Below are 15,604 nucleotides of genomic sequence, written 5' to 3'. Positions count from 1 at the left end.
AGTGAAATCAGTCAGAGAAAGACAAATACCATATGATTTCACTCATATGTGGACTTTAAGAAAGAAAACAAATGGACATATGGGAGGGGGGGAAAGAAAAAGAGAAGGAGCCAAGTCATAAGAGATTCTTTTTTTTTTTTTTAAAGATTTTCTTTATTTATTCATGAGAGAGAGAGGGAGAGAGAGAGAGAGAAGCAGGCTCCCAAGGAGCAGGAGGCCCGATGCGGGACTCGATCCCAGGACCCTGGGATCATGACCTGAGCCGAAGGCAGATGCTTAACCATCTGAGCCACCCAGGCGCCCAGTCATAAGAGATTCTTAACAATAGAGAATAAACTGAGGGTTGATGGAGGGAGGTGGGTGGGTGGGGATGGGCTAGATGGGTGATGGGTATTAAGGGGAGGGCACTTGTCATGATGAGTACCAGGTGTTGTATATAAGTGATGAATCACTGAATTCTCCTCCTGAAACCAATATTGCATTGTATGTTAACCAAGTAAAATTTAAATAAAAAAAAAGAAAAACAAAGACAATTTCATCTTTCTCTCCTCCATGATGTTTTTTTAAACATCAATTTTTTTAAAAAGTTTGTATATATATCCGGATCACTCCAGAAATCATTAGTTCTCTTACGTGCTGTCAGCTCTATCCTTGTTAAGTACTGCTTTTTTGGGCAGGGGGAGGGGAGAATTGTGCTGAGCTATTTTATGTAGCTCAGAATTGGATTTCTAGAGTCTCAGAGACTTAGGGAACTGGAAATGTGCTCTACATTTTGCCTATCAACAAAGCCTAATCAAGAATGCATTCTTTGCCAGCAACATTCAAAACAGAGATGATTCCAAGCTGTGGCTTGGAAATAAACTCCTTTTATTGCCTTTCAATTTATAGTGTTCTTTGCCTTCATTTTGCACAAATATTCAGGGAATTTTCCCATTTAGAGAACCTGATGCACAAATTAAGATATTTCAAGTACAGCCATTCATGATCTGTAAGGAAAGTAATACAAATTGACATGTGATACTAGTCTGAGTTCCTGACAACAATCAACTTCGAATATGTTCCTACATATACTCATGTGTCACAAGGAGGTTGTTTTTAGATTAACAACCGTAATTTAATGAGACTAATTTATTAATCAGACCTCAATTTGCAAACTTGTGTTTGTAAAAAAAAATCACATGTGTGGTATTTTGTGTGTTTTGTTTGACTGTGTGTTTTTGTTGTTGTTGTTGTTGTTAGCTTTCTTTGATTTTTCTCCCCACAAGTAATCTCATAGGTTATGGCTAGCAGAATTGTTCAAAATTAATTTTGAACCCTAAGACAAACCCTAGGTTATCTGGTTCATAGCAGCAGAATTCAGTAACATTTAAGAGCAATATAAATAATTTTCAGAATGCTCATGAGGATGGAACTCTTGCTCAATTTAAACAATTCAGAATTTTGGAAACTGGTATTTGATCTGTCAGTCTGCTTGTTGGAATAACGCTTCTAACTAAACACAGAAAAAAAATTAACTGGAAGAAATGTTTCAATTCACAGAGCCAGAAAAAATAAAATAAATCTCAGATACCTACATTAAATTAACCCTGGATTTATCTTGCTAACATGGCAAGTCATTATATACTTAACACAATTGAGATACACGGTTTTGATGAGCAGACCATTTCTTGAAACAATATTTTCACAGTACATGAAATATAAGAGCTTGGGATAACACCACATTAACCCAGAGGGAGACAGTCATTGAAATGCTCGTGATTTTATATGGGAGGCTGAGCAGAGTAAAGCTGAAGATTCTAATATACAGACAGACAAGCTTCCAAGCTGTGACAGATGTGTTCTCAAAGTCCATTTAAAAGTCAGTAGTTTCTAATTCAGCATTTTCTCACAATAATAATAGTGAATTTTCAATACTGTTATGCATTAGGCAGTTTCTAAGTGCTTTATGTGAATTGTTTCATTTAATTCTTTCAAAAAGTCCTAAGACTTAGGTTATAATTAACCGAATATTATAGAAGAAGGATCTGAGACACAGAGATTAAATTGTCTTGAGGTCACACAGCTAGATCTCAGGCAGTTTGACTTCAGAACCTGACTTTTAACCACTTTACATGGAGGTGATGATATTAATCATGATCAGGTTCTATTCTCATGATCTATTACTATGTAAACAGTTGACACCCCCGTCCCCACCACCTGCCCCAAAAGACAGCTGTATTTTACTCACAATTTTGTGGGTTAAGAATTCAGGAGGGGCTCCTCTGGGCAGCTTGCATTTGCTCCAGATGGTGTCAGCAGAGGTAGCTAGATTGGTGCTGGGGGATTCCCTTCCAACGTGGTCACTTACATGGCTGGCAATTTGGTATTGGCTGTCAGCTGGGAGCTTGACTGGGGCTATTGGTCAGGATCCTTGGTTCCTCTCCACATAGGGTTGCTTAGGCTTCCTCACAGGACAGTGGCTGTATTGCAAGAGTTGAGTGTTCTTAGAGAGAGGAAGTGGAAGCTGCCAGTTTCTTATGGTCTAGGCCTGGAAGAGTAGCATAGCATGATTTCTGCTGTATTCTATTGGTCAACATTGTGACAGAGACCACCCAGATTCAAGGAGAATGGGTCTGCGTCTTAATGGACAGAGTGGCAAAGAATTCGCAGCCATCTTTTATCCATCCGAGGTACCCAGAAGAGACCATGAAAGCCCATATATTTAACATGTGACCGAGATTAAGGTTTCTCAAACTTGTCTTTACCTTTTCTTCTTCTGTCATGCTAGTTTTTAATGTTAAGTCTTTTTTAAAATACAAGTTTTCTTTCGGCTCTTAAGGCCTGTGATTCTGAGACAAGGTTGCGTTATTTTTAAATGTAAAATACCTGGAATATAGTTGGGATTCTATAGATGTTTATCGTTCATCATTTTTCCTTTTACTGTAAGGCAACTGTAAGATTTAACAAATAATGAAGAATGAGCTACAACTCAGAGGAACAAAATGGATTAAGTTGTTTGAAAGTACAAATATTCTACTTTATCTTTTACAACATACACACTCCATTTCCCAGCTTGTCATTTCCTTGTCTGTCATCACACTTCACGCCTGTGAGCTCTTTGGGGGCAGGGGCTCTGTCTAACTCATCCTTGTACTGTATCCCCAGAATAAATACCATACCCTGGGAAATAGCAGGCACTCAGTAAATATTTGGGGAAACTTAACAAAGGCAACAAAACAACTTGAATGTATCTAGAATAATATACCAATAACTCTAATTTACTAATAGATGTTTGTCTTACTGAACATCTACTGTGCTGACTCCTAATGAAGCAGAAATGCATCTGGTGGCGTGACAGTTGAGTGAATGTACTTGTCATTTTAATTGTTTTAATACACTTGTAAGCCAGGGACATGTATCATTCTATCTCTGATGAAGAAATTCAAAATGTGTACCGAAGTTAATATTAATTCGCAATTGTGTATCTACCAAAAGTCCCTATTGATCTCTACTTCAAAAGGTAAGAAGACCTCTTTGTCTTTCTAGTGAAAATGTATTTTAATCTAATTGCAAGCCATTAGGCATTATCTATTTAGCTGAAATTAATACTAATGCCAGACACTTGGCCTGAAGTATCATCTTCTCATTTTGATGTAGAGTTTCCCTCTTCATTTGGTCTTCCTTTTTTTTTTTTCTTCTCAAATGATAAAGAATAAATAAGACTGAATATGCAGAGCACTACTTCGTTTGAAAATTGGCTTTCTCAGTACCAGGCATAAGTTTGTACTTTTCTACAACCCAAGGCCCATAGAACCCCTACTGTTAAGCTGCTCCATGATACATATGAGATCTCTGAAATTCTGGTCTGACAGTTCTGAGATGACTCAATCTTGCTCCAAGTTCAGAATGTAGCTTATTCACATATACAAGGAAAAGGCTATAGAAACTATTTTCTTTGGGAGTGGAGTCAAATATTTGGTGGGGGAAAAAATAGCTCCATGAAGATAAACCAAGAGGAAGATGGGTAGGCAAAACTAATACTCCATTAGGAAAGGATGTGTTTTTAATCTCTATAAATAATCAGGGTTGAACCAATAGGATATCTATATCTACCTACCTACCTACCTACCTACCTATCTATCTTGATACTATGTAGAAAGAGATTTATTATGAGAGACTGGCTCACATTATTACAGAGGCTGAGAAGTCCCATGATCTGCCATCTGCAAGCTGGAGAACAGGAAAGCTGATGGTGTAGTTCTAATCCGAACCGGAAGGCCTGAGAACCAGGGATGCCGACAGTGGTAAGTCCCAGTGTGAGTCTGAAGGCCTGAGAACTGGGGGTGATGGTGTAAGTCTTGGTCCACATTCAAAGGCCTGAGAACGAAGAAAACTGATACTGGAGGGCAGAGAGCAAATTCACCCTTCCTCTCTGTCTTTTTGTTCTATTCAGCCTCTCAAGATTGGAAGATTAGATGATGCCCACCTGCAATGGTGAGGGCAATCTTTACTCACTCAAATGATTCAAATGCTAATATCTTCCAGAAACATCCTCACAGACACACCCAGAAACAATGTTTTACCAGCTATCTGGGCATCCCTTAGTCCGGTCAAGTTGACAAATGAAATTAACTGTCATAATCTTCAATTAAAGCATTCTTATCTGAATAATCTTCAGGACAGCAGCTCTCATATTTTTTGATTGTGAATCATCCAAATTCATTACTCCTCTTTCTATTAAAAAATTTTCAGTTTCAATTACATGCTTCAATACCTGTTTTGTCTTGAGTAGCCATTATGATCTAGCAAAGCAATGAGTAGAAAGGGAGTGCAACCCTGATGTTTATAGCAGCATTATCAACAATAGCCAAATTATGGAAAGAGCCCAAATGTCCACTGAATGATGAATGGATAAAGAGATAAAGAAGACATGTGGATTTTATAGATACATATATACAATGGAGTATTATTCCACATATGTGTGTATATATGTACATATACATATACACAAATATATATAGTACAATATGTCTATAAATGGACTATTACTCAGCCATAAAAAAGAATGAGATCTTGCCATTTGTAACAACATGGATGGAGCTAGAGAGTATTATGCTAAGTGAAATAGTCAGAGAAAGACAAATACTATATGATTTCATTCATATGTGGAATTTAAGAAAGGAAACAGATGAACATGGGGGAAAGAGGCAAACTATAGAACAGATAAGACTCTTAACCATAGAGAACAAACTGAGGATTGCGGGAGGGGAGGTGGGTTGGGGGATGGGCTAAATGGGTGTTGGGTTAAGGAGGACACTTGCTGTGATAAGCTCTGGGTGTTCTGTGTAAGTGATGAATCACTAAATTCTACTCCTGAAACTAATATTACGCTTATGTTATTAACTGGAATTTAAATAAAAACTTGAAACTACAGAGAAGAGAAAGAAAGAAGTATATTAAATAAACTCATTTGGCTACCCAAATTTTGTATTCTAATAACAGCTCCATGGACTATAAAATTAGAATAATTGCGTAAAATGAAGCATAGATATTTATTGTCTATAGATTATATTACTGCTTGTGGTTTTTTGATGACTGCCATGAGTAATAAAGAATTAACTCTTTGTAAGTATGAAGACCTATATATAAGAGTGGCTAACATTGAGAGACAAGGATGATGAGATAGAAAATATTTTAAAAATAGGAATTATTAAATCTCATAAAAATAAAGGTAGTCTGAAAATCAGTAAAGATCAGGTATTTAAATGATGATGATGATGACGACGACGATGATAACACGAAGGTAATAATAATACAACCCCAAACTCATACTCTAGTACACATATTTGAAAATGAGAATAGAGTCAGGTAGAAAAATTCAGAGAAGTAACTAGTTTGAGTCAACTGCTCTCCTCTTTTATGTACTTCCCCTACCCCAATCAAAACACTCTAGCACTGAAATGGAAAATGATGAACTAGGGCATTAACAACAGATCTCACTACCAACTTCATTAAGACCAATTGCAAATGACTTATCTCAGAGAAATGAAGAGCACCTTCATCCCAGCAATTTCAATGGGGGGTTGCGTTTCACAAGCACACACAAAATATTATGAAAATGAGCATGTGTGGAGGTTTAATAGCTAATTTTCCAAGTTGATTATCTTGGCCAGTTCATTGGGATGCTCTTGCTTCTTAGCTAATTTAATTTGTTTCATCCTTTTCATTGTCTCGCTTAAATAGCAATTAGGGGAGATAGCACTCCATTTAGCCTCCTACTTGCCCCTTTGCTAAATCATGATTTCACCCTGTGCCAGATAGTTACGGGTATATGAAGAGATGGCACTGGTGAAAGGCAGAGTGGGTGAACATACTTGACTCAAGCCTGACTAATCCAGGGAAAAGTTGCCAGTGATCAAAGTGTGTATGTGTGTATGTGTGTGGTGAATACCTTTGAACAACTCATTTATTCAGATATTCAGAAATGTGAAGCATTCCTGCTTGGAAATTCAGATTCACCTCCATGATGCCAACCAATATGCTACAGCTATTTAAAAGCCAGCTTTCAACCTAGGTAAAATATCAGAACCCATCCATTTTGTACTTCTGTTTTAGAACTATATATTTGTCTATGCGACAAAAAGCTATTAGATGCTATAATACTTTTTAGTATATTGTCATTTAAAAAAAGCTTATTAATTATTTGCTTACAGGTAGCCCCAGGTGAGTCGGAAGGGGCTTCCGTGACCTGGAGTGCTCCGCTGATAGACTTTGCACACCGCTCTTAAAACTGTATATTCTGATGAGAACAGTACGAGAGGTCTCAATTCAACATGTATAGATTTTATGCCTTTTTTAATAGATAAAAAGGTAGAATTGGTCTCTGTTTGCAGACAGCTTTACTTGGGGATGAAAAGACAACATAAAACAGAATGCAAAAAACATATCCTGTAGCTGACTGAAGACTCTTCAGGGCCGACTGGTTAATGAAGTTCAGCTGGTAAACTCCTTGAGGTGGTGAAGCCTTGGTGAGAGAGAGTGACTGACATGGCCTGGGTGTCAACCAGGGGACTTCTCTAGAGCCACTTGGCCCTTGCAGCTTTGTGAAATCCACAAAAAGCCACCAAAATAATGGCCCATATTTCCACCCTGTCCCTTAGTCCTCAGGTTCCTTATAGTTCAAAGTGTTGAGGGAAGATTGCAAACACCAGCTTCATTGGAACTTGCATCATTAAGGAGAAAGCAGAAAGGTATGGATCTTCCAGTAGTATTTGCCCTCAGGTATCTCATTATAAAGCATGATAGAACTCTATACACCGGGGCACCTGGGTGGCTCAGTCGTTAAGTGTCTGCCTTTAGCTCAGGTTCCTGCATCGGGCTCCCTGGTGGCCGGGAAGCCTGCTTCTCCCTCTCCTACCCCCCCTGCTTGTGTTCCTGCTCTCTCTATCTCTCTGTCAAATAAAAGCTTTAAAAAAAAAACAAAACCTCTCTAAACCTTTCGCATTACTAATTTCCTTTGTTTATCTTTCACTCTCTTGAATATGTGAAAGTAGAATCCACGCCCCTCCCAAATTGTAATATGATGAGGAAGTAGTAATCATCATCAGTAGTGGTAGTCTCACTCCCCTAGAAAGGCACATGGAGCTCAGAAACCCGACTGAAAATGTGCCCTCAACTCAGCGATTTTTGCTTTAATGTTGTAGTTGTCCAGCAACAACAAATTGTCTCTATAGCAGAAAGGAACTTGTCACATGACTCTCTAGGGACTCTTGTAACTAGAATACATTCTAGTAACCGTAAAAGAGGTGTTTGTACACTAGGTAAAGGGCCCCGGTGTGTCTCTGAAACACAGGGGACACTCACTATTTACTGAGTGAATGAGAGAATGAATGCACAAAAATCTGGAAGGCCATTAGGAGGCTCCAAGATGCCAAGCCCTCCTTCCCTGACTGTGTGGTGTGGGAAAATGAGCAGCCTTCACTTTAATAGAGGAGGCAGCATCCTCAGTGGCAATTTTAAGATTTTTTTTTTTTATTTATTTATTTGAGACAGAAAGAGAGAGAGAGAGAGAGAGAGCACATGAGAGGGGGAAGGGTCAGAGGGAGAAGCAGACTCTCCGCCGAGCAGGGAGCCCGATGCGGGACTTGATCCAGGGACTCCAGGATCATGACCTGAGCCGAAGGCAGTCACTCAACCAACTGAGCCACCCAGGCGCCCAGTGGCAATTTTAGCAGGCAGGTAGAGAGAGAGTTCTGGGAAAAGACTGAGGGTTTAGGGGTGTTTATTTACTTTGGAGTTGGAATTCTAGAATGCATCGTGGAAAGGATTATCTAGGAGAGCAGCCGTGAGAAAAATCACTTGCCCAGGGAGAAATACAGAACCAGATCAGGAGAGGAGGATGGGAGAGAAGCAATGACTAGAGGGGTTTATACTTTGACATTGAGGAAGACCTGGATGAAATGCAGAGTGGGATCCAGTGGCCCCCAGGCTTCCACTGGGAAACTTGTTTTCTATTCTGCATTGTGTCAAGGATGTGTGTGATCTCCTGATCTTCCTCTGTTTCAGTAACCCCCAGAAAGGCACATCCTGCATAGAGACTAGCACATATTAGGTATTCAACACAAACTTATTAGTAGCATGAATTCATTAAGAAGTATGGAAGCAGGAAATGCAGGATACAGGCTTGAAATGAAAGAATCTTTATTGCTTCTAACTGCTAGGCCTGCCTTGTGCTGCCAAATCACTTCTGGCCAGTTAGTTGGTATACTTGCAGCACTCTCCTGTGGAAGATATTATCTGACCTGTTCTAAAGTACCTGAAAGGGCAGAACTGAGGACACACGCTACAAGTCAGAGGCAAGTAGATTTCAGCCCCAAATATTCTAACAGCTGAAGTTACTCAGAATAAAAAAAAATGCTGCCTTAAAAATGTAGAAAATTCCAACACAGAAAGGATGCAAGTAAAACTCAATGACTGTGTCTCAGGGATGTTTTAGCGGGGGTCCCTGCATTGGGAAAGAGCTTGGTCCCTTCTACCATTAAGAGTTTAGAATTATTTTTGTGCCTGGTATTATGATAGTCTAATACAATAAGATAAAAGCAAACTAGTTAGGAAAGGAGACACGGATCCAATTTATGAAAAGGGCAATAGAGAAAAAGATTGCATCTATATTATCATTATGAAAGCATTTGCCAATAGGTATAGTGCAGAAAGTTAGAAAATGCTGTAATGTTGGGCTGTAATAGGGAACTAAGATGTACTCTGCAGAACGTAGGAGCAAATCTAAATTAGGAAGGGAGAGGCTAAAGGGGTTTGGGGTCATTGAGAAAGGCTTCATGAAGCGGCTAGTTGTTTAGCTGGGCCTCCGGGAAAGGGTTAGAACTGGGACCTGTGCAGGGGGAGGTCCCTCCAGGGAGGACTGAAGTGAAGGAGGCTGCTGTGAGCCTGGCCTGCAAGGGGTTTCGGGAGGAGGCTGAGTGATTGGGTTCACTCAGGCCCTCGGTGTGTGCTTTGAATGGAGATGGTGGGAACAATCAATAGTCATTTGAGGGAATGAAACACACTTAACTTCCTCTTGTCTGAAATCCTGCAGTACCCTGAGTCCATCAGCCTGCTAGTGAGGAGACCTGGGAATCCCAGCTGGGTCCGTAACTAGCTGTTTGGTGACGACACATCACTTCACCTCCCTGAGCCTTATTTTCCTCAATTATAAGGCAAGGGAGTTGGTGAAATCAGTTCTTCTCAAACTTGAACGTACAAATGGGGATATTATCCAAATGCAGCTCTGATTTTGAAGGTCTGGGATAGGGCTTGAGATTGTGTATTTCTAATAAGCTCCCAGGCAGGTAGTGCTGATACACTTTGAGTAGCATGGGGTTGGATGAACACTACACAGATTAGTTTTAATTACGTTCTCATACCGCCTTTCATAGTTGTTTCATAGTTGTATACAACTACATATAGTTTATATAACTAGGTTATAAGGTTAAGAGTGTCTAGCACAGAACTTAATCCGTGGTAGTTACCCAATAAATATTCATTTACTAACATACAGTTTCTCCCTTAAACACTGTGATTACCTATGTTGATGGTTCGATCCTGGCTTTCAAACATGTTGTGCGGATTTAGGAAATCTCATAAAAGTCAAAGAAAAATCTCAGGACTTCCCTAGATCTTGTCTCTCAAGGCTCCTGCTTCTTCCAGGATAAAAGGAAATAATGAGCTGCATAAATACCTGACTGTTGCATTGGTTGCTTTAGGGAAAAACAATTAGATTGGCTTGCCATGCGCTGAGTGGATGGAATGGAGGTTTTCATTCCATTAACACTCATTCCATGAGTCATTCTAAATTCTTGAAAGTATGCCAATGAACCCCAGTGAATTTACTGCAGTTGCCACTGGTAGCATTTTGCCTCTGCACGCAATCAGCAATACTGTAATAACTTATTTCACAAAGAAAATGAGATTGCATGGTTTATTATTTACGCTACTGTTTTGTTTTAATACTGTTATTGTTCCTTTTTATAAGAAAGCATATTGATCTCTATCCTAAAGGACTGAGAAAGAGGAGACTTGAGAGTTCCCGAACTAGCTATGAGAGTATAGTAATAGTATTGACTAGTATTTTGTAATAGTATTGGATATCACTGAAAATGGTGTTATTGCTTTTTGGATTGATGGTAGTAATATAGAAGTGTTCTAAAGAGGTCGCATTGATTGCATAACACATACCTGATTACGGGAGATTTTTACCAGACTTAAGATGGCTTCCAACAAATGGTCTGTGAAAGTAGTAAGATTTCTTTCAGTCCTGTGATGCCCTGATATCTGACCAAAAGTCATTTACATACAGGACAATTTACAGTGGGAAAATGACATTCACCAAAGGATTCCTGAAGTTTGCCGCTTGTCACCTAATACATACAAGGCAATGTTGATCAAAGACAAGAAGAGGAAGTATCACGTTCAGAGTCTTTCCATCAAAGTGATCTAATAGCCCAGTGATAAAATCTATCACACCGACTTGGTATGAAACCTCTGCTAATTAGAGAACTCCATTACAACATCAAGCCCATAGAATATCAGTATCAGGCTGAATCTGTTCTGTCAAAAAATAGGCTGGTTGTACCCAAGCCATATTTAAGGATTGCTCCATAATATATGTGTGCTGGGAAAAATGTATTTGAGTCACTATACTTTAGACAGGTGTCTGAAATCCATATTCAAGTAATTTAAGAAAAAGGAGGATTTATTGGAAAGGTCTTGGGGGAGCTGCCATAATTGGAAGAAGAGTAGGCCGACCAAATCAGAGGAAGGGCCTCTTTCTTGGTTTCCACTTCTCTTAGTGCTGGCTTTATTTTCTCCCACTGCCAACCAGCTTTCTCTACTTGGCAGTTATAGGGTTATTGACACCTTGTTTAAGAGTTTCCCATTTTACAACTTTTTTTCCACCAGGGAGACAGACTCTCTTTTTCCCAGATCCATGTCAAAAAAATACTGGGGAAGAACTGCAATTGGCCATTTCAGGTGGCTTCTCACCCTTGGACCAATCAGCTGTGACAAGGAGGGCTGGATCATGTAAGAGCATACCGGCTCCCGTTGTAACCACATGGCTGGAGTGGGGAGGAGAACAGAAATTTCCAAAATGAGGGAGGAGTGTCTTTGCCAGAATATGGAAATAAATGGCTGGGTGAGGGCTCCTAATGTGTTGGTTGACAGTAGCATCTAATCCTCGATTTGTTTAATACTCCTCGTGTCTCCTACTGGTCATAAATCCAAGGTTGCGAATTCTGTTCTAGATGTTCCATAGTCCCCATCATACAAGCTGCAGGGATCTTCATTCTCCAGACCGTAGAAAACAAAGCTGCCAGAGTGTTTTCTGGGCCCCACACTTGCCTGGGTTAGTGGGGCTATTTTTGCTTCTGTAATTGATTCGCCTGAGTTACAGAAAGAAGGGGAAAGAAAAGGCTGACTGATGGCGTTTGCCGTGGGCACAGAAGGAAATCTGAGAGTCTCCTAATGCAAGTCCTCTTCCCTCCCCTCTGTTGCCACTAGCCCAGGAAACTTTGTGGTCCTCACAAGGAGAGTGTAAGCCACCCAGGAGCCAGGAACAATAGCATGTGTGTCTTTAAATTCTGGGAAGCTCTAACTATAGTCCTTACACAGGCAAAAGTATAACAAATATCTGTGGATCTGTTGTTAGCTTAAACCAAGCTTAACCTGTATAAAAGGTCAAAGAGGTACTTGGAGCTACATAGTGATTTGTAAACATCTCCAAACGTGAACATTTTATGTCTTGTTATTGTGTCCAGATGGGACTAACAGGGCAGAGTCCTCTATTTGTAATTCTATTTGTCAACCCCGTAACGTATTTTAAGGAAGAATATTATAGTTGATAGCAATTTTAATTATTTACCAATAATGAATGAATCTGGGTCCCTATTTAAGAAATGCAAGATTTGTATGATTCAAGCATATTATCTCTTACATGCAAACACTAATGAGTCCTATGAAGGTAACAAACTCCAGAAACAGAAGTAGAATCCAAACAAATGTGTTCGTTAGTCTTATTTGTCTTCTGATGATAGATCTTGAACTGGACACATGTCCAGATTTGAACTTTAAAACACAGGTATTCTATTTTAACAGAAAACTTTCTAGTAAGTTGATTATGTGACCGTTTATGGTAGAAAAGAAGGGGTTCCTAATGCTTACCACGAAGATAATGCTTGTGAAGATAATGGGTTGCGTTTTTCCTAAGTGGAAATCTTTTTATCGTTTTCCCCCAATTTAGTAAGTAACACAGCATCATTGTAGAAAATTTTAACAATTCAGAAATGAGTATTAAATGTGGACAATTTGAATCCCCCCATGATCCTAATCCCTAGAAATAATTCTTAACAATTTGATGTATATGGGTTTCTTTTACGTCACAAGCCCTTGTAGGGCAATTACTATATTCTAAGCACTTATCTAAACACTTTACAGCTGTACCTCATTGCATCCTCCTAACAACCCTACAAGGTAGATACTGTTTCCTTATTGACTGGGGAGGATATGGAGTTTCAGAGGCTTTCATAACTTGCACAAAGAAACATAGTTCTAAATGGCAGAATTGAGATTCAAACACAGCCTGACTCGAGTCCATGCTCTTACTCTATACACCTTTCCAGATCTCTGTTTATGCATATGATGAAAATGTATGTAACATGTTTCCAAGTTCACCTCCTATGGCTAACCTTTCCTTTAACATCCACTTAAAATGGCTTAACACCCCATTCCATGCAACGTGGGAGTCCAGTGTGCCTCCTCTGTAATATTTCTGTGATTTCTTGGAGGTATTTGTGTGGAATCTAAATCCTACTGCCTGGCAGCATCATGTCTAGGCATTTGCTCTCCTCTCTCTTCATCTCTGGATACCACCTTCTTTCTTCTTTTCCCCAGAGTACCACTGATATAAATAAGGCAGTTGTGTGTAGAGAACTTTTCGTGAAGATCTGGGGGTAAAAGAGAGGATTGCAAATAGGGGAAAAAATGAGTACAGTATTTACAATGATTGTTCTCAGAGCCTAAGGGAAAATTAAAACATAAACTTTTTTTTTTTTAATGTAAACATTTTCCAAGTAGCTCCTCCTTGGGCACACTCCATTTCTCTCTCTCTCTCTCTTTTTTTTTTTTAGGTTTTATTGACTTGAGAGTGAGAGCACAAGCAAGGTGAGAGGCTGAGAGTAAGAAGCAGACTCCCTGCCGAGCATGGAGACCGACGTGGGGCTCGATCTCAGGACCTGGGATCGTGACCTGAGCCGAAGGCAGACACCCAATAGACTGAGCCACCCAGGAGCGCCTCCATTTCTTGGTAGTACATACTGTCCTGTCTTGGGAACTTCTTTCTCTCAGACTCTGTCCTTCAGTTACTTTTTTCTCCGTCCAATATCCTTGTCCCCTTTACACCCAGGCCGTCACTCTTAAATACCACATCACTCTTCTCTTATTATGCAGAGTGATATTGCTCTGCTTCTAAATTTTCCTTTCCATTTCATGGTAAGCGTTATCTTTCACAACAGAAACATTTTATGGTTGGAACTTGTTTTTCCAGGGGTTCTCAATGGGGATTGATTTCATCCTCCAGAAGATATTTCTGTGTGGAAACAAAGAATTATCCAGCCCCAAATGTCAATAGTGCCAAGGCTGAGAAAATCTGGTGTACAAGAAGTGTCCACCTTCCTTTGGGGATTGTTTTCTCTGAACTGGACAATGCAGTTTTGGTGGAGCCATAAACCATACACCTACTCTCTGACTCAGATGGCAAGGACCTCACTAGGCTGGGTCCAGGTTTGGAGCCCCACTTCCATGGCCATATGACCAAGAATGGACATTTGGATCAACCTGCACCGATCCTGGCCTGGGGATGTATCCTACAGATGCATTCCTACATATGTGCACGGCGATTGACCAGGATATTCAAGAATTATTTGTAATAGCAGTTACCACCCAAATTTTTATCAAAGGGTGACTGATTAAATTATGGTAAAGTCATACAAAGAAATACTGTCTTGTGTTTGTTTGTAAAGAGCTAACTGGGTAAGCTAGAACATTTCCCAGAATGCCCTTTCCTGGAGGATACCTGAGTTAGAATTGTCTAAAAGAGGAATTGGTGGAAGCCTTGGAAGATGGAAGTGATCAGCATCATGACTCTCTTAGGGGCGTAGAAGTGAGATGTAGTGCCAGACAGACTCAGGGGTGCTGGTGGTTTTTAGCAGGCCCTTGCTCTTTTTTACCCCATGTCCAGCTTTGCTCGATGTCCTTTTCTTTGCTCCATGTCTTCCTGACTGGTACTTTGCCACAGACCTGCAGAAGGAACAGCTGCCCATAGACTTGCCCCCCATTTTCCTTTTTGGTCCTGTTTTGGCAGCAGGATGTGCCTGGCTTCTTAGGTTGACTGGTTGGTGATTCCTCTGAAATGTCAACTCCCCCTTTTGGATCTCTGCTTCCCCAGCTACCCCCCAATATAGAGTCTAATTTCTATAATATATCCCTAATATCATAACTCTAAATGGTTTTGCTTCCCTGAGCGAACCCTGGCTGACACAACTGTGTAACCTTTGAAAGCAATGAGGCAGCTCTATATACTGATGTGAATTGATCTCCTAGATATATTAAGTGAAAACAGCAAGGTGCTAAACTGATGAAAAATATTACAGATAAAGCTAGAGCCCGTTTTGACCAATAACTCTAATCCTGGTCCCCATTTCTTTTCCCCAGAGGTAAATACTGTTATTCACTCTAAATCAATTCTTATGGTCTGGGGAAGAGTCCTCAGCAAATTGCAACTCCTGTAGGAGTTGTCGTGACAAGATTATTTTATTGACATATAAGTAACATAGAATAAAATGCACACATTTTAAGTGCTCACCTTGGTGAGTTCTGATAATTGTATAAACCTGTGTAGCCACCGCCCCAAACAAGACGTAGACCATCCCTCCTCATTTTTCTGTGTTCTTTCCTGGTCAGTTATCCTACCCACTATTGTAACCACTACCTCATTTCTTTTCTTTCTTTCTTTTTTTAGATTTTATGTATTTATTTATTTATTTTAGAGGAGGGAGAGTGTGTCGGTGCATGCGTG

At 39.8% G+C, this 15,604-nt stretch overlaps 2 long non-coding RNA genes across 3 annotated transcripts; one reads left to right on the top strand and one right to left on the bottom strand.

Annotated features, from left to right (window-relative positions):
* Positions 1-380: 380 nt before the first annotated feature.
* LOC148162122 (uncharacterized) lies at positions 381-4,350 on the bottom strand. Its single transcript, XR_015767200.1, has 3 exons — positions 4,166-4,350; positions 2,228-2,459; positions 381-464 (listed from the first exon to the last, which is right to left on the bottom strand). It is a non-coding gene; the product is annotated as an uncharacterized LOC148162122 (long non-coding RNA).
* Positions 2,257-15,146, top strand: LOC148162121 (uncharacterized). Of its 2 annotated transcripts, none has more exons than XR_015767198.1 (4): positions 2,257-2,669; positions 4,176-4,283; positions 13,659-13,834; positions 14,075-15,146. It is a non-coding gene; the product is annotated as an uncharacterized LOC148162121 (long non-coding RNA). The 2 variants fall into 2 exon arrangements; XR_015767199.1 differs by lacking the exon at positions 2,257-2,669 and adding an exon at positions 2,932-3,499.
* The last annotated feature ends 458 nt before the right edge of the window (positions 15,147-15,604 follow it).

Source organism: Eumetopias jubatus, unplaced genomic scaffold (assembly GCF_037043125.1).
Source record: "Eumetopias jubatus isolate StellerSeaLion01/CBP00866 unplaced genomic scaffold, mEumJub1_p1.0 scaffold_20, whole genome shotgun sequence".
In the NCBI taxonomy this organism is placed as follows: domain Eukaryota; kingdom Metazoa; phylum Chordata; class Mammalia; order Carnivora; family Otariidae; genus Eumetopias; species Eumetopias jubatus.
Note: the sequence above shows the minus strand (reverse complement) of the source record. Positions and strands in the feature narration are given on the sequence as shown.